General features: G+C 47.8%; 1 long non-coding RNA gene and 1 other non-coding gene across 3 annotated transcripts; one reads left to right on the top strand and one right to left on the bottom strand.

The window, feature by feature from the left end:
* Positions 1-14,056: 14,056 nt before the first annotated feature.
* On the top strand, positions 14,057-23,977 carry LOC120884975 (uncharacterized). 2 transcript variants are annotated; one of them, XR_013429284.1, is made up of 3 exons: positions 14,057-14,368; positions 18,288-18,601; positions 21,963-23,977. It is a non-coding gene; the product is annotated as an uncharacterized LOC120884975 (long non-coding RNA). The 2 variants fall into 2 exon arrangements; XR_005727439.2 differs by lacking the exons at positions 14,057-14,368; positions 18,288-18,601 and adding an exon at positions 18,608-19,126.
* Positions 15,665-15,737, bottom strand: Trnaa-agc (transfer RNA alanine (anticodon AGC)). Its single transcript has one exon. It is a non-coding gene; the product is annotated as a tRNA-Ala (tRNA).
* Positions 23,978-24,683: the final 706 nt, after the last annotated feature.

Here is a 24,683-nt window from a genome sequence, read left to right as displayed (position 1 = left end):
TAGGTTTTATTCAAAGCCAGCTTTGAAGGAAGGTAGAAACTTAACTAGTTGTCTCAAAAGTCCATTTCCACCTGGGCGCCGAGGTGGATGCCTGCAATCCAGTGGCTTGGGAAGCTGAGACAGGAGGATGGTGAGGATGGTGAGTTCAAAGCCAGCAAGGTACTAAGCAGCTCAGTGAGTCCCTGTCTCTAAATAAAATACAAAATAGGGCTAGGGGTGTGGCTCAGTGGTCGAGTGCCCCTGAGTTCAATCCTCAGTACCAAAAAAAAAAAAAAAAAAAAAATCCATTTTCAAAATCCCTGAGGATGAACAGAACGTTTAAAGGAGAAGAGGCAGGAAGTGAGACCAAAGGCAGGACATGTGCATTTGCAGACTCGGTCAGCCTGTGCTGGACAGGCTGGGACAGAGGGGATCCCATTCCCAACCTGCCAGGGTCGGGGGTGGCAGCCCTTCAGCGTTTGCTCTCAGTGGGAGGAAGTTCCTCCTAGTTCAGAAGGCCCCTGCGGAACTCCATCCCTCCCTGCGGAGCCAGCTTCGCAGGGTTTGACTAGTTTCATACCAGCGTGACCCACAGAGCCTTGCCTAAGGCCCACACACCTCGCCTTGCACTTCCTGCCGTCTCTGCGGGCAGGGGAGAGCTGTGAGAGCACAGTACTCAAGCAGGCACACCCCGCACACATGGGGCCCTGGCACCCACTGACTGCGGGTCAGGGGAGCAGTAATAAATAAATGCTTCTCCCCCCAAGCCCTGGGCAGAGTTCTAAACACATCTCCTCAAGGCTCCCAGGGTCCTTAAGTGCCAGGCTCCCAGGGGTCCAAGAGCTAGTCACCTCTAGCAAGAGCTGTCAGGGCCATAATGATTGAAATCCCAACCCAAAGGTGATGGAGAAAACACTAGCACTATTGAACAAAGATCAAACCAGAACACGATGCACCTCACAGCCACCCTCTAAGAAACTGCACACAGCCAGAAGCTCAGCTCCTTTACTAACCAAGCAGGGATGACCCATCACATGCATGTTTTCAAGACAGACAAGGGACTTGACAGCACCCTTTGTCCTGTGGTTCATCCTAACTTTGCCCAGCAATTGGGTTGACCAGCTGTACCCACTTTTTGGCTTTATCCAGTGGAAAAACAAACTTATCACAGCTTTGTGGCAAAAGCAAATTGTATAAGGAGCCCTCCAAAATGAGGCCCCTGAGATCCCACAGGGATTGGGAGATGTGGGAACTCTTCTGATGTTTCAAAAAGATGTTTGCATTTTAAAGAGAGGGTTCCCGTGTTCTGGAGAAAGACATTCTTGGGTCATAAAGCTGGAAGAAAGGGCCAGCTCATGAAGAGCCCATCTAATCTTCTAGAAGATACATCTCAAGGAGGAGATGCCAATGACCTTACCATGCAAATTATATAGACAAATGATCTGAAAAAGAGAGAAGGAAATCCCTTTCCCCCCATTTTCTTTTCTTCTTCTTCTTTTTTTTTTTTTTTTTGTGGTGGGGGACACAATACCTTTATTTCATTTGTTTATTTTTATGTGGAGCCGGGGATTGAACCCAGTGCCTCCCGCATGCTAGGCAAGGGCTCTGCCACTGAGCCACAACCCCGACCTCCTTTCCCCCATTTTTAACAGGGAGGATTTATCTGTGTGTGTTCTTCCACGGTGAACGCAGTGAGGTTCCTTGTGCTGGCTTCCTGCCCTTTCCTGGCCACCACCCTTTCTTCACCTCTGCTCCTTAGCAAAGGTGCTCTAAAAACTATCAAAACTAAAAGGCAAAGAAGTTGAGCAAAATATTGATTACAATGTTTTGTGAGGGACAAAGTATTAAAATTCCTAATACAACAGAAGAATGTTTAAATGAATAAGAAAAATAAATGCTAAACCCCAAAAGAAAGTTGTAATTTTACATTAAAAACATTTTTTTCCATCAGTAATTAAACATTTTGAATTCTTTTTTCTTCTTTTTTGATGGTACTGGGAATTAAACCCAGGACATTGTGCATGCTGGGCAACTGCTTTACCACTGAACTATATCCCCAGGATCACTAAACATTTTAAGAGATGATGTTGTATTGAATCAAGTCTGAGATGCATTAATAAGAGGTACCATTATGTCATTAGCCATAGGAACAAAAGGAAGGAATGCTATGTATTAAATAATGAACGGCAACCCACTTCTTCACTTGATGTGTTTTTCATTTCATTCATTTCAAATTCTTAGGCTTCAGAATTTCTGCATTGTTCTTTTTTTGTGATCTTCATCTCTTTATCTACCTTCTCATTTGTTCACGTACTGTTTTTCTAGTTTTGTTAAGCTGTTTAGCTAACTTGTAGCTTACTGAGCTTCCTTAAAACAATTGCTTTGGATTCTTCATTTTGCAATTCGGAAATCTCCATGTTTGGGTTGGTATGCAGGCTCGATCAGCCGGTGCTGGACAGGCCAGGACAGAGGGGATCCCATCTCCACCCCCAGCTAGAACACCATTGGGTCCTTTGTTGGTGTCATGTTTCCTTGAGGTTTTGCTCTCCTTGAAGTTGTGCCCTGCTGCCTTCCATCTGAAGAAGCAGACACCTCCTCCTGTCTTTGCTGACTGGCTTCAGGGAGAAAGGCCTTCACCAGTCAGCCCGGCTGGGGATTATAAGGCTCTCAGGCCCTTTTTGTGAATGTGCCTGCTCCAAACCTTGTGTTTCCTGGATGTGCTGGGGAGGGGGTTCCCAAGGTCAGATGCCTTCTTCCATCCACAAACTCAGACTGCTGCGGAGCCTCTCCTCCACTTCCCGGGGGCCAAGCTCTGAGCTGCTCCTCAGCGTGCTCCTCAGAACCCCAGAGCTGAACTGGAGGCTTGCCCTGCCATGTGCAGGGTGCACTGAGGGAGCAGCCTGGGGTGGGGGTGAGGCACGTGGAGCGCTGGGGGTCTGGGGGCCGCAGGGAGTTCACCCATGAGGCACCCCAAGCAGCTGGTGAGCAGGTTTCCTGGTGGAGGCCATGGAGCAGTTTTGTGATTGATTCTAGGGACTGTGGCCTCTTGTCCTTGCTCCCAGTGACTACGGACTGCTCGGGAGGGCTGATCACCTCAGTACTCTGGGCAAGGCCATCAGGTGGTCTTGGGCAGCACCCTGCATGGCTGGGCACTCAGGCACTTCACTTTCCATTTCCCTGCAGGAGAGACCCAGGCCACGAGGTCCCGCATGGACCCCTGCTTGCCCTTGCTCGGCTTCACAACGCGTTCCTTTACCCCTGGGCCCTGTTCCATGGCATGGCTGTGCCGCGGTGTGTTTACCCATTGACCTGCTGAAGGACGCGGTTGCTTCCAGTTCGGGATGAAGCTACTGCCAGCATTCACATGTAAGTTTTCGTGTGGACATGAACTTCAACTATCGACTGTGGTTTCTCCTGAGTTGATTTTACCTTTCTCAATCATTCTTTTAATTTTCAAGTTCTCTATGATATACTAAATTTTTTGAAGTATAAAGTGTCCTCTTCCAAGATGATTTTCATACTCTCGTCTAAAGGGAATTGTCCTCCCTTGTTGAAATAAAATCTACTTAAAGTTTCTCATCGGTCTACAAATAAAATCTGTTTTAACAGGCTTTTCAAGAGGAAGCAGCCTCCGCACTCTGTATCAGCCTATATAGTCGATTTGACTTTCTCCGGGACGTAAAGTTCGACACAAGCTCTCACTGCTAGATGCACAACGTGGGCAGAACCTAAAATGCCAGAATGAAGATTCTAAAAAGTTCAAGGCTCCTTTTTCTCGGAGTGGGCAGTGCAGGCTGGAGAGGCCGCCCTCACCACAGGCCCTGTGGGACCGGCTTCCCTTCCGCTGGCCTCGGCACCTCCCAGGGTGCCGCCTGACTGCACAGTAGCAGTCAGTGTCTGGCCCACAGGGAGGAGGCCAGGGAGGCTCCAGGTCCTGCTGTTTCATCTCCAAGGTGACTCAAAAGCCATTCAGTCCCTCCTGTTCCCGTCCTGTGGCTCTGGCTTAGTCACTGGGCCACACCTAGCTTCCAGGAGGCTGGGAACCGTGGCCTGTGTGCTCTGCTAACGCTCTTGGAGGTTTTAAGCGGGGGTGTGGGGGGCTGGGGCCAACTGCACAAGGTGGTCAAGATGTCTGATGTCAATCCCCATAGAGGCTCCCGGGGCCACAGTTCTTGGTGGCCATTCTTCAGGCGGAGGTAAGTGTCTCTACCCAGTTCTCCTTTTCTCACATCCCTGCTTCTTTCCTGCTCTTCCCAGCCTCAAAGACTCCACACGCACCTGCATGCCAACAAAACCTCTCTTTATCTCCAATCGCTGTGAGCGGCTCTCTCTTGGACAATACAACTCATTCCCTTTGGGGCACAGACCTTCCAAACCCAAAGTCCGAGGTGGATCATGTCCAGGATGTCCCACTCGGACCTGGAATATGCTTTTCTATCCTTTCAAATGGTGAAAACAAACAAACAAGTGAAAAGAGAGCTCATCTCTCCAGAGGGCAGGGGAAATTGTTCTTTAAATTCCTCCAGATGGATCTATTGCAACAAAAAACAAATTGTAGGTGGATATCAATAGGTCTGCACTCTACATTAAATTATAAATAAATCTTTATGCTATGCTTGTTATGGGCTGAATTGTGTCTCCCCCACCCAAAAAAGAATTACACACACACACACACACACACACACACACACACACACGAATCCTAATTCCTGGTACCTCAAGGACGTTACCATATTTGAAGATGGGGTCTTTATACAATGGCTACATAAAGATCAGTCATTAGGGTAGACTCATCCAACATGACTGGTGTCTTTATAAGAAGAGATTGGGTCACAGACGTGTGCACAGGTGAGACCAGGGGAGGACAGGAAGACCAGCTCTCTGCAAGTCAAGGAGAGAGGCTCAGGAGGAGCCAACTGCCAGCACCTTGGTCTAGGACTTCCCGCCTCCAGAACTGTGAGAGAATGTATTTCTGCGTTTCAGCCTTCCTGCCTGTGGTCCTTTGTTATGGGCAGCCCTGGCAGACGAATAGAATGCAATTTCCAAGCACAATGCAGATATTGTAGTAGGACATTTATAAATATTTGCTGATTTAAATGTATTGATTAGTAAGAGAAGGAGTTAGCTCTGGGACTGTGGACTTCTAAATTGTGAATCCGTTGGGCCCTACCATTCAGCCTGCTCTCGGGAGCATGACTAGATGGTCTATGTAACGAAAGGGCTTCAAGAGATGGTCCCTAGGCCCCGCTTCAGTCCATGCTGGATGAAACCATTAGAAACCCCAGCCAAGGAGCTACCCAGCTTCCACGGGCTGCTCTGTGCAATCCCCCAAAAGAGGTCAGGTAGATTTAGGACTCTGTCTATATCCTGCTAAGACCTAAGGCCCATTAGCCTTCTGAAGGGTTAGGGAGTCTCAGAGGAAAATAAACCATTGGTTTAACCAGGCATTTCCTAAGCTGATGGGAGACCAGAACAGTGTCCCTTTCCCAGGCCCTCCTCGTGTGTAAACATCCTGAGCCGCTACATTCCACGGGTTTTGCTGGGACAATGCCGGTCTGTGCTGCCACTTTTCAGTACCACGGTCTTTCTTTTTTTTTTTTTTTTTCCTAATAAAAATTATAAAGGAAAGAGGTTTACTTTGGCCCACAGTCCTGGTTGAAGGGCAAGGGGCCACATCCGGTGTTGGCCTCCTTGCTGGCTGAATCCCGAGGCAGCTCGGGCATCACAAGGCACGAGACAGGGAGCGGGTGTGTGTGTCTCCTCCATTCTCTGCCTTTTCTTATTAAGCCACCAGTGTCCACTAATGTGGCTAATATCCACTGATGACCCTATCTAAGCCTAATCTGTTCTCAAAGGCCTCACTTATAAACACTGTAACTGGTCAAGTCTCCACCCACTTAACACCTCCCAATGAGGATTAAACTCCAACATGAGTTTCAGGGGGACAAATCATTTTTTTTTTAAAGTCAATGATATATTCTTTAAAAATATTTTTTAGTCATTGATGGACCCTTATTTAATTTATTTATTTGTATGTGGCGCTGAGAATTGAACCCAGGGCCTCATATGTACCAGGCAAGCACTCTACCTCTGAGCCACCACTCCAGCCCTGACAAATCATTTTTAAACCAAAGTGCAAGGGCTGGGAATGTGGCTCAGTGGTAGAGCACCTACCTGGCATGCAAAAGGCGCTGGGTTTAATTTCCAGCACCATGAAAAAAAAATTCTTACTTTAAACCATAGTAGGTGTTCAAGAAAAATTATTCCAATGCTTATTTTGAAACAGCAAGGAAGACTTCATTCACACTATCAATAAATGGGTCAAGACTGTAGCCACAGGGGCTCAAGATGGGGCTCAGCTTGGACTACAGCAAGGACCAGCAGAGGTTTAGCTCCTGAGCAGAATGAGGGCTCAGGAGGTGGAAAGTGACTGACAGGAGACATGAGGGCAGGGGATTCTTGCTGGGTGGGTTTTCTGGCTGAAGGCAGCCCAGGGTGGTCAGACATCAAGGATGTGGCAAATCTCGCCAAAGTGACCCAACAGGATTCTTGCAGAAACTAGGCTACACGGGCTGAAGACAGGGCCAGGAGGAGCGTATTTGTCACCGGGTCTGTGAAACTTTAATCCCCTGAAGTGACTTCCATGAAGTCTGTATGGTTCAATCTCCTTCCGTCTCCTCCTGCAGATAATTTCAGAACAGTCTCATTTTGCAAGAGGGGAAAAGATGGGAATCCAACAAGAAGGTTTCCTTCGCACTCTCTTAGGCGGGTTGCCCACACTCTGCGGTGAACGCAGGGAAACACGCCTGCAGTGAGCAGGTGCACAGGCCCCTGATGGCACTGCCCGGGCAGCCTGGCCTTGGGCGTGACTCTGCAGAGCACTGTCTCTCTTCAGAGGATGCTCAGGCCGTTTTGGACAACTCAGGGGAGTGAGATGACAGGTAGCTTCGGGCCAGCTGCAGCCAAGAAAAGTCCAGAGACTATTTCCATCCGGAGTGTCACTGTACCCTCTCCCTTTTCTGTCTGTCACCTCTTTTTATTCTCAGCTGCCGGGGGGCATTTCTACGGGAAGGTGGCAGCATCCTGTTTCCCTGGAACGTGGATTTGTGTGAGGCGAGAATGCTGTGTTCACGGGAAATGTGGCAAAAACACTGGGGTGTGCTTCCCGCCGCACCTCACTGTTTCTCAGGAGCCTATTTATGACCAAGGCTGAAAGCCCAACTGGGACAGGATGGGGCTACACAAACACTTCTTGGCACCTTTACGCATCCCCGGACTATGTAGGGGAACATCAGGAACCGCCTGGTTCAGCGATCCCCACTCCTAACTGAGTAGGAATACTGGGGAATTGTGAGCCTTTACCTTTCCTCTCCTGGCATTCTCGTTCATTTGACCAGGAAGAAGGAAAGGGAAGGACACTCTGAGCTTTTAAAGAAGACACCTGCGAAAGATCTCCCAGGAGACTTTAATTTCCAACCAGGATGAGACCATTGATCTGTTTTCCTCCGAACTTTGTGAATGAGGAACCTGAAGCCCAGAGTAGGGATTAACTTTCCCACTGTCAAAGCCAGACACAAAACTGGTATTGTGTGGCACTGCAAGTTTTAAGGAATTTACTTAACTTCCCCTGGTACTCCAGTTGGCACACAGGTTAACTTAGTCTTAGAAATAAAGAATAAGCTGGCACAGTGATGCCTACCTGTAATCCCAGTGGTTTGGGAAGTCCAGTCAGTAGGATCCCAAGTTCAAAGTCATCTTCAACAAAAGCGAGGCACTTAGCAACTCAGCGAGACCCTCTCTCTGAATAAAATGCAAAATAAGGCTGGGGATGTGACTCTGTGGTTGAGTGCTCCTGGGCCCAATCCCCAGTATCGTACCCCCTGCAAAAAAGAACAAAACGTAAATATTTTTTGGCCAGTTTTTATCTAGATTCACTCCTGATTTGGACATGCTGAAGAAAAGAAGATGCAGTTGACAAGGAGGTTGGGGGAAAGTTACATTTTAATTATTGTGTTTAATAGTTTCTAAATATTTATCATAATAAATATTACATATTGCATTCATCATACCAAATATGTATCAATGTTGAATATAACTGACCCTGGAAGAACTGCTGAAGAATAAAACAGGGACCAAATTTTCATGGAAAATAATGAAAGAGGTTGACTGGAAGAAAGAAAATGTACCTTAGATTTATCATTGCCATGATACCTACCCTCAGGATGGACAAACAAGGAACTAAGTGCTGATTGCTCTTATTGGCATTACTTCCCCGTGAAAACCAACCCTATCTTTCCTTCCCAACTGCCTTGCCCAAAGTGAGGCTGGAGACAGCACATCTGCAAAAACATTCCAGAGCCGCCCAGTTCCCCAGGGCCTCTCTCCACCCTCTCCTGGTCAGACCCTCCTCTTTCCCAGCAGCCTCTTGGGCGCCCTTCCTTTTGCTGATTGTCACCGGATGTCAGCCTCTCCAGCTTCACCTTATCAGCTTCATGACAATTCTACATCTTTTGGAGATTTCACAATAACACTTCACCAGTAATTTGCATGTATTTGCATATTTCATGTATTATTACAATTTGTGAGATATTAAGTTGTAGCTAGAGCTATTGGGGATAGATGCTGTGGGAGTCACATTTGAATAGGGACTGATTTTACAATGATCTGTTCCTTAGTTTTTTTTTTTTTTCCTTTTTGGTGGTGATGTTGGGGATTGAACCCAGGGCCTTGTGCATGCTAGGTGAGCACTCTACCAACTGAGCTATATTCCCAGCCCCGTTCCCTCGTTCTTTCACGAATATTTCCTGATACATCCAGGATAGTCATCCCAGTGCAGTCTGTAGATGTAGTCTGCAGGAGGTAATATGTCGTCCTAGTGGATTAATATGGGAAAAAATAGACTCAGCATCTCTTCCACCCACGGCAGCTATTCTTTGCCTGGGACGCCTCTCCTACTTTCCTGTGCTAACAGACCTCCCTATGGAAGACAGGGACCGTGCAGAGCTGATCACCCCATCCTTCCTTTAGGGTTGGTCACAGGATCATTCTCCATGAGTGAAAACTCCATTTCCAAATGGGCAGCTTCTTGGCTAGCCTGGTGTCCAGCAGTTGCCATACTGACTGGCTCAGCCCTAGCTGCCTGGAAACCCAAGCCAGGGGCCACAGCTCTAACCATTATGTTAGTAGCACACAGCCCCCTTTATCCGTGGTTTCCGTTCTCTGCAGTCAGCTTCCATCTGAAAATATTAAATAGAAAACTCCAAATATGAATAATTCATAAATTTTAAATAATATTTTTTGGAAGGAGTATTAGGATTGCACCCAGGGCACTTAACCACTGAGCCACATCCCCAACCTTTTTTTGTATTTTACTTAGAGACAGGGTCTTGCTGAGTTGCTTAGGGCCTCACTAAGTTGCTGAGGCTGGCTTTGAACTTGCAGTCCTCCTGCTTCAAACTCCCAAGGGGCTGGGATCACGGGCATACACCACCACACCTGGCTTGAATAACTTTCGTTACAGTATGTTGTTATAATTTTCCTGTATTGTTAGTAGCTATTGTTGTTAATCTCTTGCCAATGTCTTCTGTGCCTTTATAAATTAAACCTATCTAGGCATATAAATATTAGGAAATCACATACAATGCACAGGGTTCACTGCCATGGGAAGGTTGAGGCATCATCTGGGGGCCTTGGAATGTATCTCTGCAGAGGAGGGGACAGCTTGTCTCCTCTGCCTTAAGGACATAGTATTTATTTCTGACATCTTGTCCAGATTTACCTGTTGGTTGGCAGCCATAGCTATTTTGATGGCTGTCCTTGTGCTGTGCCTTTATCAAGAGGTTGCACAGTGACCTTCCCAAGGAAAAGGAGTTGGGAAAGTGTCCTTGAGACAGAAACCAGAGACTCAAATATTCCAGCTCTCTTTTTACATTAACAGGACAAGGCAAAAGCATTTTGGCTCCTGTCTTTCAGTCTAGAATGATTGGAATCCTTTGGCTATAATTGCTCTGCTGTCTAGGAGGGATTTTATGGGAGAATAATTCCTGCTGAGGTGCAGGAATGGACCTGAGGCAGGGCTGAAGTCTGGACCTGTCTAGAGATGTGATATAATGTGCAGGTCATTGGATTCCAGTTAATCCAGAGTCATGGCAATCATTCTCTCTATGCCCGGGGGTGTTTTGTACCAATTATTTGTGTCTGGCAAGGATGTGGGATGCATATGGTGTCTTCAAAGTCAGGAACAGGTGGCACAGGAAATAAGAAATTAAACCATGACCTCCTAACAAGAATGGCGTGGCAGGTGCTTTCCCCTGGTGGAGTCCTCAGGCTGGCAGTGGTGCCACCCTTAGCCCTTAGGTCTGTGTGTTCTCTGACTTCTTTCATAATCTCTAGACAATTTTTAACCCTTTGCCACTGAATGACCTTTGTAACCTAGCTGTTATCTATCCATCAATCTACCATTCCTTTGTGATAACATGTCTTAAGGTTTAGATCACATTTTAAAAATAGACCTGATGGTTTCCAGTCATTGGTTCTGAGGTCAGAGATGCCTGAAGGAGGATCCCCTTCATTTTGGGTCTTGAGGCCACGTGCTCAAGTGATGCCTGCAGGCAGCTTGCGCTAAGTTCAAGGTTGTGACAGACCTGCAGAAATGGTTCTCTTCACTTTTCCTTATCAAGAAAGTAAATAGTTACTGGACAGGGCAGCTGCCTCCACTGGCCTTAACTCTACCAACCTTGATGGTGCCACAAGATGAAATGGGCAAGTTCGTATGACCTGCAGGTCCCGGAGGTGGCCAGAAGGTTCTGAAAGCAAGAAGGCAAAGCTATTACCATACACCTGTGCTGCTTCGGAAAGTTCCCCCTCAGCATGGAGCCTTTCCAAGGGCTGTGAGTCCAATTTTCTGCTTTGACATCTTAAAAATCATCATGGGTGATACTGAAAATGGTTCCACAGGTAGTTTTGGGTAGGATGCCAAAGGAGTTTCCTAAGAATTGAACCAAATTGTCTCATGGCGTTGAAAGGTCTGTATTCTATCTGTGGGGAAAAATACATGAATGATTCCTTCCAACCTGGGTTGTATGGAACTTGTACATGGGCAATGTGACCCTAGTTATCCGGATTCACAAAAACAGCTCCAATTCATTTCTGTTACTCTATTTCAGAAATCGATTCCGTGGAACAGCTCCCTGTGCAGGGAGCCCTCAAAGCTGGTAGAGTGATTCAAAAGCTACTGCTTTCCCCCAAAGCTGGGTCGGGTTTGACAGGCTCCCAGTTGGATTCCAAAGGCCCTCAACTCCAAGATGCATCTGTAAACTGTGAAATATTAAAAGCCCAAATAAATGGCCCTCTTGGGGGCATGTGTGTCCTAATTGGCAAGGAATGGGTGAGCACCCTGGATCATTCAGTCACTGTTAACGAGGACATGAGCAAGGTTGAAGGTGGAATCCTTTTCTTCATAAAGACTCCCACCCTGAGAGAGAGCCTTGCTGCAGCTGCCCACCCCGGGGGGGGGGGGGGGGGGGGGTGCGGCTGAAAGGCACGTGGAGCTGGGTGGTGGGTGGTGCTCATTCATTACTAAATCACTAATAGAATGTTTCCAGGACTTACTTTCTTTCTTTCTTTCTTTCTTTCTTTCTTTCTTTCTTTCTTTCTTTCTTTCTTTCTTTCTTTCTCTCTTTCTAGTTGTGGATGGAAACAATACCTTTATTTTATTTCTTATTCATATTTGGTGCCAGGGATGGAACCCAGTGCCTCATGCATGCTGGGCAAGCACTCTGCCACTGAGCCACGACCTCGGCCCTCATGGGTCTTTTCTTCCTCCCCTGGCCTCTCAAAAAAGCTAGAGACTTGCTAAGGATGAAGGCAGGGGGTGCTAGATACACTTGTGGGAGTGGAGCTCAGAAGTGAGCTAGAAAGAAGGAATCGATGAAGCACTCGCACATTCCAAGAGGGAGGTGTTGAAGCCAGAGGCCAGCAGGGGCGAACCCTGCTCTGCTCACAGCGGCTCCCATGGAGGGCCAGCTCCTGGAAGCATCAGGTGACCCTGACAGAAAGGACTGTGGAATTCAGCTAGATCCCAAGAAGGGCTTTTGGGAAATGAAATGAAATGATTTTCCAAAATCAGTGGATTTTTCAGATTTAGAAATTCACTAAATCAAACTAAAAAGGAGATGTTCATGGTGTGGCCGGTCAGGCAGGTGAAGCCTTCTCAGAATCCAGAGGGGACATATGAAGAGTTGGAAAACATACTGGAAAAGGTAAGATGCTTGAAGGAGAGGGTCACGATGGTGAAAATGTAAGAGACAGACAATAATAATCAAATAATGGGGGGGTCTCATCTGAAGATTGAGCCCCTTCAATTAGGCAAAGCTGAAGAAAGAAGATAAATAACAAACAGAATCTTATAAAATTCCAAAATCTCAGGCCCAGGAGCCCCCTCTTAGTGTTCCCTGTAGTCAAACGGGCCTGCCCAGCCAGTTTCCTGGGCAGAAGGCAGCGACACTGATCTTGCTCCTTGGCCTGCGGGACCTGCTCATGTGGCAGCTGTAGATCAACTTGCCGCTGAAGTCCCCGAAGCCATCTGCTGCCTAGTGACTCATGACCCGCCGTCTCCCTCCTGGTCTTTGTGGACACTGGCTGCCAAGGACTCCCTAAAGTCTGTTCCTGTGCTTTGGTTATGATGACCACAAATGCAAGTCTTAATATTTTGTTAGGAAATGCCCAAGAGTTCAAGTGTTTTGTCCCTTAGGGTGACAGGTGCAGCTAAGACTCTTTTCTCTGGATCGTGATGCCTTTGGAAGGAAAGATACATGCCCCCTTGTTCCTTTTTTTTTTTTTTTTTAACAACCGGGTTCACATGGAGCTCTAGTTTAATGTCTATTTTGGCTGTGTTGCAGGACACTCATGTGAAAGACCACACACCCTATAGGCCAGGTTGGATGAAGCTGACATCCCACTGTAGATACACTTAAAGTCACGAGCCCTCACTTAGCTTCAGTACTAAGAATGTTACCTACATATGATGACAAATTCTGCAGTCTTTAAATCCTTTTAGGATCAAGGTAGAGTGAAAATACATGTAAACAAAGATGTGAATAATTTATCTAGAAGATTTGCTTTTCAACTACTGACCTTAGATTTTTAACTACAATGTCTGCATAAATATTAGCAGTGATGCTTCAGGTGCTAATCATACTGGGGAGTAGGGCTTCCCCCTGCCCCTCTGAGAAATTTTACTTTCATATGGGGGCAGTAAGTTGTACATCAAAGAAAGATGAATAGGAAACCACAGATTCCCTATTATGTGTTAGTCCATTTTCTATAACTATGACAGAATACCTGAAGCATGCTACTTTACAAAGGAAAAAAAGTTTATTTGGCTCACAATTTTGGAGGCTGAAAACTAGGATGAGGCAACACCATTGGTTCAGCCACCGGTGAAGGCTTATAATAGATGGTGGGTGTGCACGTGGGAGCCAGAGATCCCATGGCCAGAGGGGAAACCAGAGAACAATTCAGGGGTCAGACTCAGGCTTTTACAAGTTGCTTTCCAGAAAGCTTACTGTGGAAGACCAGCGTTCCCTTCCAAGAGCACAACCCCAAGACCTAAGGACTTCCTGCCATGCCCCATCTTGTGAAGGGCCCATCTCCTGCCACTCTGGGACCAAGCCTCCGACACATGAACTTTTGGGGAACAAACCCAGAGGCTTTTTCTTTCGTGACATTAAAGCAAGATTTTGAGAAACTAGTCTTAATCCCACTCTGGGAACACAGAAGCCATTTTCCCGTGTCTGTCTTCCGCCTGTGAGTGTGAATTTCTCCACGATGTCAGGTTGCACTTGTGCCTTCAAGCTGCACTTCTGACCTCGTGTGGTCAGGTACCCTGACATTCATACTCACCCCTAACAATGACCATTTTTAAAGGCTGCATGTCGCCAACTGGTATTTTTCTAGACATTTTCTAGTGGTTGGATCTGTTAGTCACATGTAAGCTTTCGCTTTTTCAGAGAACCTGGCAGAGAGCCAGCATTAGTACTTTCCTTTTCCAGAAATATATTCCTTCCTAGTCAGATGGCACAGTGAGCCCGGCTCTGTGTTCCAGCTCACCGCGTCCCCACCAGCCCGGGCCACTAGCGCTCTCGGTGTAGTTCAATAATCTGGGGTAAATCATTCCCTCAAGCTTCCTTTGATTGGCATTCCTTTAGCCACTGGAGAAGAGGAATGTTTTTTGCATGCTTTTGTGTCCTATGATCACAGTGCTGAAAATAAACTGAAAAAGGCAATAAATCTGAGTTAAATTTATTGAGTATTCTCATCAATGACATCGATTCGACCGACTGGCCGGAGGACGTTGATGTGATCCTGGTGCAGCGACCTCATAGCGATGGTAAGTCTCTGGTCTCCGCCCCAGTTCCGCTTAAGGAGGCCATCTGTGTGCAGTGTAGCATGGGACGCCCCAGCAGTACAGTGCACTGCTTTGTGTTGTCAGAAGACATTATCCCTGCCCCTCAGAGGAGGACTTTGCGGCTGAGGGGACAAGCCACTTCTCCGAGGTCAGACAGGCAGTGACTTGGTGGAGCCAGGGTCTGAGTCCAGATCAGACTTTCTGACAGCGCAGCACCCACCAGCGTATCCCTACTAACCCGCCCCAGGTAGTTCTAACGAACAGCTAATTAAAAACCCCCGCAGTCCTTCTGGCCAGCAGAGCTGAGCGCTGATTCTCAGGAGTTGAATTCACTGATGAGTTCAGTCGGATATGAGGCTGTCCCATGGCTGTCACAGCAGTGAGATTCCATAAAACATGAGACAGAGGGAGGCATCCAACCTGCTAATGTGGCCTGGGCCTGTCTCTATTGTCGCGCAGGAACCAGATGTAATTACCTCTTGCTGACTGGTTTCATTAAGATTTAAGAACCACTCATTCTTTTGGATGCACATCTAAATGTGTAATCACCGTGATAAAATCGACTGGACAGAAGTCTGTGGATGTGCTAATTAATAAGACACAGCTCTTCTTTTAGTTGTTTGGAAAGTACCTTTCCAAACATTCCTTTGGGCAGCTAATGTGTCTTTTAATTTTTTTTTTCCCTTTATGCCCTTAATGAGGTCTTGGTTTCAATCAGATCTGAGAGAGTCCTGCTGAACAATGCTGTTCTGTGAACACAGTAATTTGATAGGAGCTTAGTGGCTGGGGACCCTGGTGCAGCCAGTGTCCTCCTCCTCGTTAGGTGCTGGATGTAGCCAGCAATCCTAAGCAGTTTTCTAACTTGGTAATTGGAACATTTAGGGTGAATTTCCATCATCAGTGGGAGTAGGTACACTAAAATACCTGATTCCAAAGTGCACGCACAGGAATTGTGAGTGGGTGGAGTGCAGCTTGTTGTTTTCTGGGGAAATGTGAGTTTGAGGGTGAAGACCCCTATCACTCACCACAAATGCCATCATATCACAGCCACATGATGCAGGGTATGTAACAGGGAAAGGGACTTGTTCAAATAGATTTTGTTGGCTGGTTGGTTGGTTGGATTTTAATCTGTTCCACCAACTGTCTAAGTACCCCACACCTGATAACATTGAACATTTACAAAGTACCTGGTTTGGATCAGTCCCTGAATGAAATGCTATTTCTCTCTCTCTCTCTCTCTCTCTCTCTCTCTCTCTCTCTCTCCTTTTTGTTGTTGTTTGATGGTGCTGGGGATTGAACCCAGGGCCTTGTGCATGCTAGGCAAGCTCTCTACCAACTGAGCTACATCCCCAGCCCACTACCATTTAACTCTTACATCCTACGATTATTATAATCCCAATTCTACAAGTAAATAAGGAAAAGGAAGCCCAGGGAGTTTATGTTACTTGTCGAACATGTGGAAGCTATAAAATGACAAGGTCAAAAACTTTTAAGTTTAGCGTATAACACCTAAAGAGAAAAGTGTAGTTGGATAGGTTTCCGTGAAGTGAGCTCACTCATGGAACCCCACCCAGGACAAGAAACGGCACAGAAGGTGCCTGGGACCCAAGCACTCTCAGCCCTTCCAAGGGTCACCCCATCTCATTCTAACACCACCCCAGGCTCGCCTGTGTGTGAGCTTTCATGTCAATAGACTCATACAACACGTGGCCTTCTGTTTGTGGCTCCTTTCACCTACAGAGAGGAGAGAGGTGGGAGAGGGTCATTCTTTTGCAGGGAGGTGGAGGGAGGGCCTGCGCAAGCTAGGCAAGCACTCTGCCGCTGGGCTGCACCCCCAGACCCAGAATCGATTCTCAGGCATGCCATAGGAGAGTGTCATTGCTTTTCTTCTGCCACTGTTTATCAAAAAGACATTCACGGGCCCCTGCTCCGCTGCGTGACTTCTGCCATAAATCAGTGTCCCTCCATGGGGATCTTCAGGCTTTCTGACTTGTTCTGATCATCTATTTTTTTCTCTTCTTGTGTCAATAGCGCACTGAAGTCTTGGTACCCAGTTGAGAAACTCTTCCAAATTTTTCTTCTTCAGAATTGCTAGGTAATTCTAGACTCATTGCATTATCATGGAACTTTTAGAATTAGCTTACTAATGTTCATAAAATGCCTGCTGGAATTTTAGTTGGGATTGTATTGCATTGGGACAGATCAATTTGGTATGTAACATCACATTTTAGTCTATGAACATCTCTCCATTTATTTAGGTTTTACTTCAAGTTTTTAAATATTATTTTATTGTTTTTAGCATAGTAGTCTTGAACATATTTTGTCAGATTTTCTGGTTGTTAGATTCTTAAAATGTTATCTTTTTTTTTTTTTTTTTTGTACTAGGGATTGAACTCCGGGATACTCAGGCACTGAGCTGCGTCCCTGTATTTTATTTAGAGACAGGGTCTCACTGAGTTGTTTTGTGCCTCGCCATTGCTGAGGCTGGCTTTGAACTCTCTATCCTCCTGCCTCAGCCTCCTGAGCTGCTGGGATTACAGGTGTGCGCCACTGTGCCCGGCTCTACTCATTTCTTTATTTTTATTTCTTTTTACTTTCTTTGAGACTAATTTGTAATTAAACTCAATGAATTTTCTAACTTCATATTTATTTTTAGCCTTTCCCAACACACTTTTCTGTAAACTTAAGTTCAGTTATATCCCACAAATTTAGGATTGCACTATAATTCAGCTCAAAATATGTTCTAATTTCAATTTTATTTATCTTTCACTTGTGGTTTACTTAGAAGTGCATTTTCAAATTTTCAAACACATTGGGATTTTTCATTTATCTTTTTGTTGTAGATTTCTTAGCTAAAGAAAAAGATAACATGGTGTATGTACTTCAAATCTTTTGACATTTTTCAAGACCTGATTTGAGTTAGCATGTGGTCAGATCTTATGAAGATCCGTGTGAGCATCAATGTGTTCCCTCTGGCCACTGGAGTACCAGATTCTTCTGTGTCATTTGGATCAAGTTTGTTAAGTAAATTTTTCAAGTCGCCTGTGTTTGTTCTGATTTTTATCTATTCTATCATTTACCAAAAGAAATATGTAAAATTTTCCTACTATCGTTGTAAATTTGCTTACATCTCTTAATAATCTATCCATTTATACTTCTTATAAATTGAAACTGACCTTGGCGCTGTGTAATAGTGACTGAGGAGGCTGAGGTAGGAGGATTGAAAGTTCAAGGCCGACCTCAGCAACTCAGCAAAACCCTATCTTTAAAAAAAAAAAATTAAAAAGCAGGAAGATCTGGGGATGCAGTTTAGTGGTAAAGCATTCCAGGGTTAAATCCTTAGTACAAAAAAAGTTAAAAATTGAAGTGGTGCTTTTAAGGTGTATACAAATTTCTGAATTGCTGTATCTTCCTGGAGAGTTGGATATTTTGTAATTATGATCTGTCCTCCCTTCTTGCTCCTTGACCTAGAGTCTATTTCGTCTGATAATAGAGAGCTAAATTAGTTTCTTCTATTTGTATGGCACTATTTTTTCCAAACTTTTCACTTTTTTTTTTTTTGATACTAGAGATTAAACCCAGAGGCACTTAACTACTGAGCCTCATCCCCAGCCCTTTTTATTTTTTATTTTGAGTCAAAGTCTTGCTAAGTTGCTGAGCGTTTCCCCAAGTTGCCCAGGCTGAACTTGAACTTGCTCTGGTTTGAGGAGCTTGCGGCCGGGCCCCCATTGACGTGAACCCTGCTCTTCTGAGCACCCCTGGGAGAACCTGGTAGGCTGTAGGAGCCTAGGGAGGTCTTGGCTAGAGGACCTAGAGGGGCAGCATCTTGTAGCCATCCCACAGATTTGGGGTGGTATCAATCAGTAAATGAACCAGTCAGTGTCTAAAACTGCTTTTGTAGGAAGCAGACGTGGACATCAGGAGAAGCATGGAGACCTGTGCACACCCTCAAACCAAGCCGGGGCCCGCGGAGCTGTGGCTGCTCCCACGGCGTGGATGCTCTCTGGAGCAGCGCCTGCCCTTCTCAGAAGTCAGGGGCCTCCGAGTAAGAGAGTTTCCTTGGCATGCGCCCAGGGACAATGGCTCAGCGAGGACCTCCTCACTGGTGAGAGCCGGGCAGGCGGACGGTGTGGCTGCCCACTTTCTGGGAGTGACTACTTCTGTGATTCTGTCCTTGTCACCGGTGCTGTCCCGGGCTCTGCAGGCTGAATTCACGTGAGTAGACAGGGGCCCACGTGCTCTTGTGCTCTGGACCACCCTACAGCAGTCTGGGTTTGGAGGAGCCAATGTCCCTGCACTGCCCCCAGCCCCCAACCGGCACCACCCTGCCAGGGTGACTGCTGAGAGAACAGGAAGTGCTGACCGAGGCCACCCAGCTACTTGGTATTCTGAGGAGGAAGGCAGCAGGAGGCAGAATCCTCAGCTGAACCTGCCTGGCCACTCTGAGGCTGCAGGGCGCTTGGCAAAAGGGCCAGGAAGTGAAATAACAAAGTTTCCAAAGGCCTACACTCAAGGTGGCCTGGGCCATGCAGTGGCCTCCGCCGTCCCCACTCGGTGGAGAATCTCTGGGGACCAGAAAAGGGAGAAAGCTGCTGTGCTGAGGTCAGGAGTCAGCCTATAAGAAGCCAGCTCGAGGGGTAGAGGACGGGGCACCTCACCAGCACCACCAGCAGCTTGCTGAACACTGCCCCCTCACAGTGCAAATGACTGATGACAGCCCAGGAAGTGCCCAGCCTCAAGGTCAGATCCTCGGAGAGTGATCCCTGAGATGAGGGAGGGGAGGGGAACCACAGTCACGTTCGTGGGTGGGCCAACAAACTACTGGTCTCCCCCATTTCCTGGGAGTCAGACCCCAGAATGTCAATCCTATTAACACTGACAAGTGAAAGAGGCCTGAGACGCACCAGGTGCTTGGCTCTGGGCTGACAGAGGCCCTGGTGCACACACCCTGCCCCAATGCCCACTCCCAGGCCGGGCCCCCTCAGACCTGTCCTCAACTCCTGGCTGACTCCTCTGAGCTGTGCTCAGGTGGGCATGAGGAGGGCGTGGCAGGGCAGGGCAGCCGGCTGCTCCACCGGGCACCTTAGGGTCCCTGCTGGGTCCACAGGGGAGCTGATGTTGTGCAGGCCTTGAGAACCCAGGGGCCCTTCAGCAAAAGCTACCCACTTGCAAAATCCTGCTGACTCAGCCCCTGAAGGCTGACCAGGCTGAGGTGGCCCCACCTGCTCAGAAAGTTCACCAGAGCAGGTCAACGGCAAGGATGGCACACGGCGGCGCCTGTCTACTGCCTCTTCTGGAGAGTGAGCCAGAGGCCGCTCTGATGGGGGTCTTCAGGTGGCGAGTGTAGGGGGCATCTGGGCCGGAGCATGGAGACTGGCATGGAGGCGGAGGTCTGAGGGCAGGTTGGGGCGAAGGCGCCATCTGGCCTGCTGCAAGGGGTGGCAGAGGGCCAGGGGCAAACCCACCCACACCCACTTCATCTACAGCAGGAGGAACAGTGAGAGGAACCCCAGACACATTGACTTTCCCTTGATCCCCAAAGACATTCTTCCTGTGCGGCTATTGAGATGCAGACATGGAAAGTGGATATTTGGGGGTCAGTAGGAGGGAATGGCCTGGCCCCACGGACGGGTAGGGAGACAGGGATGGTAGGGAGACAGGGGGCCCCAGAAATCCCCAGGGAAGTTCTGGGAGTTGTAGGGACTTTTCTCCAACCCTCAGTCCCTTCCCCAGATAAGACTTCCAGTTCCCCCAGCAGCCCCAGGGACTGTCCCCATGGTTTGTGGACACTAAAATGTCCAGAATGTCAGGCTCATGTGAAGCTCTGTAGGCAGCTTCCCCAGCCCTGCAGGGGAGTTTTTAATGGAAGTGTCATGATTATTGCTGCTTTTGGAGTATTACCCTCCTCTCTGCAGGGCCCTTCTATCCCCTCCTATTTAGTGTGTGTGTGTGTGTGTGTGTGTGTGTGTGTCTGCTCACCCTCAAAAGGTGGCCACCAATAGGTGCTACAAGGACCAGTCCCAGAAGCTGGGTTCCAACCAACCGTGTCCACAGGCTCCATGCTGGGTGGCCTTAGACCAGGCTCATGAGCACTCTCTTGACTCTCTTGGCCTGTCTTTACTCATTCAACTTTAAAAAGGATTTTAACCCTTTAGGGGTGTCCAAAAATCAAGGGAAAAGATGGATGTAAAAGGAATCCATCCATGATTACTCTTTAGATGGAAAGGGCATATGTACACTTATTTATTTGCTATTATTCATTCAGTCAACAAATATTCTTGGTACTTGGTACCAAGAAGTCAGCAGAGAAGGAAAGACAACAGATGTAGCCCTTGTTCTCAGGAAGCCGGCAGCTCAACGGGAAAGGCAGACATGATATAGAGATTGCGGTCCATGTCACGAAGGGTCAGGTGGGAGCCGTGAGCTCTGAAGTGGGACCAGAGGGACACTTACGGGGACAGTTCGCCAACATGACCTAGAGGATGGGCTGAACTACCCAGGTCAGCCCTGGAGGCTGAGGCTCAGCAGAGGATCTGAGCCTGGGAGTCTGTCCACAGGGGACCAGACACTTAGGCTCATGCGTCAGAGTAAGACCAAGAGCCTGGCATTCTGCCCACACAGGGATGGAGCCAGTGGTAGCAGATGGGTCCTGGGCATGCCGGCCATGTCAGAAAAGGTGCTGTAGGAAAGGGGGGCCCAGGGCAGGATGGGGAGTCCTTTGGGGGAAATGGTAGAACCATCAGAAATCCAGTTCCCGGAGGACCAGTTACAAGGGTGGCATCTGGGCCAGGCAACAGTGTCCCACAGGGCCCGGCCACCAGGCATGGCCCCCTCCCCACCACACCCAGGGCCAGATCATATAGCTTTGTCTCTTTTATCTCTGGCCCCAAGCACCACCCAAGGACTCTGGCTTTCCCGTGGCCACTCTGTTCAAGGTCAGGATCCTATGCTGTTACTCCATGGGGCCATGATGGCTCTGGCCTCCTTCTGAGTACGCAGCAGGTTTCAGAGTCTGGGACCACAGTGATCTTCTGGACGGACGTTCAGTGGTGCCGGAGCGGTGCACCTGTGTGCTGAGCACACGGGGAGGAAAAGCCAGAGGCTTGAGATGTTTGGAAACAAGCTGCCCCTTGTCCTGTATGCAGAACTCCCCAGGCCAGGATTGCCAGGGGCCTGTCGCCCCAGGCACCTTCCCAAGGGACTTTTAAGGCAATAACAGACACAAACCCTTAAATGGGTCTGATATTATAGCCCTGTAATTACAGAGAACAGATTCCCGGTGGCTCTTGACACCCGTTCTCCGTCCTTAAGCGGGTCCAGGCCCTGAGTGCTGTCCTCACTGGGCAGTGGGTGCTGTTTGTGTTCGTTTTCAAGGGAAGGACACAGATTCAAGGCAGGGGGACCTGGCCCATGGGCAGCACACAGCCGGCCACACTCACAGCTGCTTTAAGCAGCCAGTTCTGCTCTTGACCTTGGACTTGGGCTGGGATCATTTGTCCTTGGTTCCTTTCACTCTTCTGACTAAGAACATGAAACCATCAGGATCCTCGTTTGCGCTTGTTTTCAATCTCTGCAGCTTCACTACAGGCTGATCCAGGGCTCTGGCTGCCCCCACGTGATTCTGCGGCCACTGCCCGACTCCACGGATGCTGATGTCAGCAAAACCACGTGGAGAAGGGTCTTCTGCAGCTGGACGCTGCCCAGGCGTGTGGTGGGAAGCCAGCAGGTAGCCTCTGGCCTCAGACCTACATCCAGACAAGCTCATGATGATTCCTGGGAGAAGCTGCCCCAGAAAAAGAAAGGAGCTTTCTGAGAAGGAAACAAGTGACCCAAGATGCCTCCTTTAACCAAGAAGAGCCAGGGAGTGACACACAGTCCTGGGTTCTAGAACCACCATTGGACTGAAACAAGTGTCCCAACGAGGAGCACAAAGGACACCACCTTAAGACTTAGAGGAGGTACGTACTTAATGGTGTTAAGTAAAAACCACGGGGCTGCAGGTGGAGCATTGCAAAATGGAAAAAATTACAGAAAGCCATTGTTTTGGTCTAGGCTTCTGCACTGGCCCCAGCAGACCAGCTAAAACTGAAAATGGAGTCCCTCAGGCTAAATGCCACATCACCACCCTGAAGCTAAGCTGTTTATCTGACCTGTTGAAACTAAGCTCTTTATCTGACCTTTGAGAAATCAGGATTAGAGAGATAATAGCCAAATTTCCCAAACAAGCTGGTTTCGTGATGGGATGGCGTGATAGTGAAGTTCCCTCTGCTTTAATCTTCGCAGAAAAGAAGTCACCTGAAATAACCTGATGTTATTTACCAACGGCCGTTTTTCCTCTTCTGCCCCCTTTACTTTTGTTTCTTCCTTTCTTTCGTCTTTGTCTGTCTATAAAATTCACCTCTTCTGCTCAGACCATGGGGATCCTTTTCTATTTTGTGGAAAGAAGCACTGCCAGGATCCTGCAGTGGGAAATAAAGGTTCACTTGTGCCGTCAAGCGAACCTTTGCCATTTTGCCTTTGGTGATGGAAACGTCTTTCTTAACTCTGAAGCCCCTTTGGGTGGGACTCCAGCCCCCACTTTCCAAGAACGAAGCGGCCTTGCTCTGCGAGCAGCTGAGAAGCTTTGCGGAGACCATCTCTGTGGAGCACATGATTTGAAACCATAGCTAAGATGATGTACTGAATTGGTATGAGTCAGAAATCAATTAAGACTGAGCAAGCAATGTGGTTTTATTTTCACTAGGCCTCATTCTTCTGGGCTCTAACAGCTAATCTCAGTCACACTGGAGTGTCCCTCCCCTCTCTGTGGTTCTGGAGAGTCCCAGGAGCAATGTGGTTGTGGTGGGATGACAGGGTGTTGAGCTTTTGGGAAGGGGGACATCTCGTCCTCACTGTCATCTTCTCTCACCAATGCTTACGTGTTGTCAGCTTGTGGTATCAACAGAAACTTCCCCTGTCCCTCGTAACCTGTGGCCAAGCACAGCCTATCCACAAGCCTCTCTTGCTGTCCACACAGTCGTCCACTAGCCCTCTCCTGCATGTGGCCCATTATTGCTCAAGGACACCATTCAGTGGCTCCTGTCTTATGCTAGGGACAGAGGTAGGCAAAGATCCAGTCTTCCTGGTCACTTCATGTCCCCTTGTCATTTTGAAAGGGTAAAGTTTCTAAGCTGGAAGGCTTGAATTAAAATGTAAAAGATTAGGTATTATTGAGTTCCTCTGTTACACCCAGATTCCTGAGATAGTTAAAACAACACCCTACTGGCCATTTAGCCTAGGGCCCTGTGCAGTTTGTCACAGGGCCCAAACCAATCAGTTTGAATGTGTAACCCGCTTAGGAATGACCAATCACCCCCGCCCCACCTGTTCCCGCCAATGAATGTGCCAATCACGTCTCAGAGTTGTTGTTCAATTTCCCCGAGCCTCATGATGATTTGTTCTGATGTATGCAAAGCCCACCGCCCTCTCCAGAAAGTGTACTTAAGCTCTGCTTGACCTCTGCTCAGGGCTCTGGGCTGCTCTCCCTCCTTGAGTGAGCACAGAGTCCCAGCACACTGGAATGGATCCCCAATAAATATCCCCTTTTGCCAATTGCATGGAGTCAGCCAATTGCATGGGTGGTCTCTCCCTCCGACGTTTCGCCAGACCCTTACATTTTCACACCATTTCTTCTCCTAGAAGCCATGGCTGTGTTTCTACATTAGGGCACCTACCAGCTTCTGGGACTTTGGTGCCTCTCTGTGACTCACAGCCTAAGGATCAACCACTCTGCCTCCTTCCTCCAGAACCTGTGCCCAAGTGCCCACCTGCCCCCCATCTTCGCACAAAAGGGCCTGGGAGGTGAGCCATGAAGAGGCCGACCCTCAGTCATGCTCTCCCTTCCCAACTCTCTGCCAAATGTTGTCTGCACCCTGATGCTCTCTGGATTTCTGTTTTTTTTTTTTTTTTTGTACCAGGGGTTGAACCCAGGGGCACTTTATTAAGCCACATGCCAACCCTTTTTACTTTTTGAGACAGGGTCTCTCTCACTAAGTTGCTTAGGGCCTAAATTGTTGAGATGGGCTTGAACTTGCAATCCTCCCACCTCAGCCTCCTAAGTCCCTGGAATTATAGGAGAGCCCCACCACACCCAGCTCTTCTGTTATGATGTTTGTTTTTTCTTGGATTTTTAGATGGTGTTTGTGCATAGGTTCGTAGTAGTCGATATTTGGTCTTCAGTTTGAAAAAGACAGAACATTTCCCTCAATCCAGAAGTTTCCCTCATAAAATGGCCTAGACTCAACAAAATCCAGAGCCC

Source organism: Ictidomys tridecemlineatus, chromosome 12 (assembly GCF_052094955.1).
Source record: "Ictidomys tridecemlineatus isolate mIctTri1 chromosome 12, mIctTri1.hap1, whole genome shotgun sequence".
NCBI classification, from domain to species: domain Eukaryota; kingdom Metazoa; phylum Chordata; class Mammalia; order Rodentia; family Sciuridae; genus Ictidomys; species Ictidomys tridecemlineatus.
This window is presented reverse-complemented; position numbering and strand designations above follow the sequence as displayed.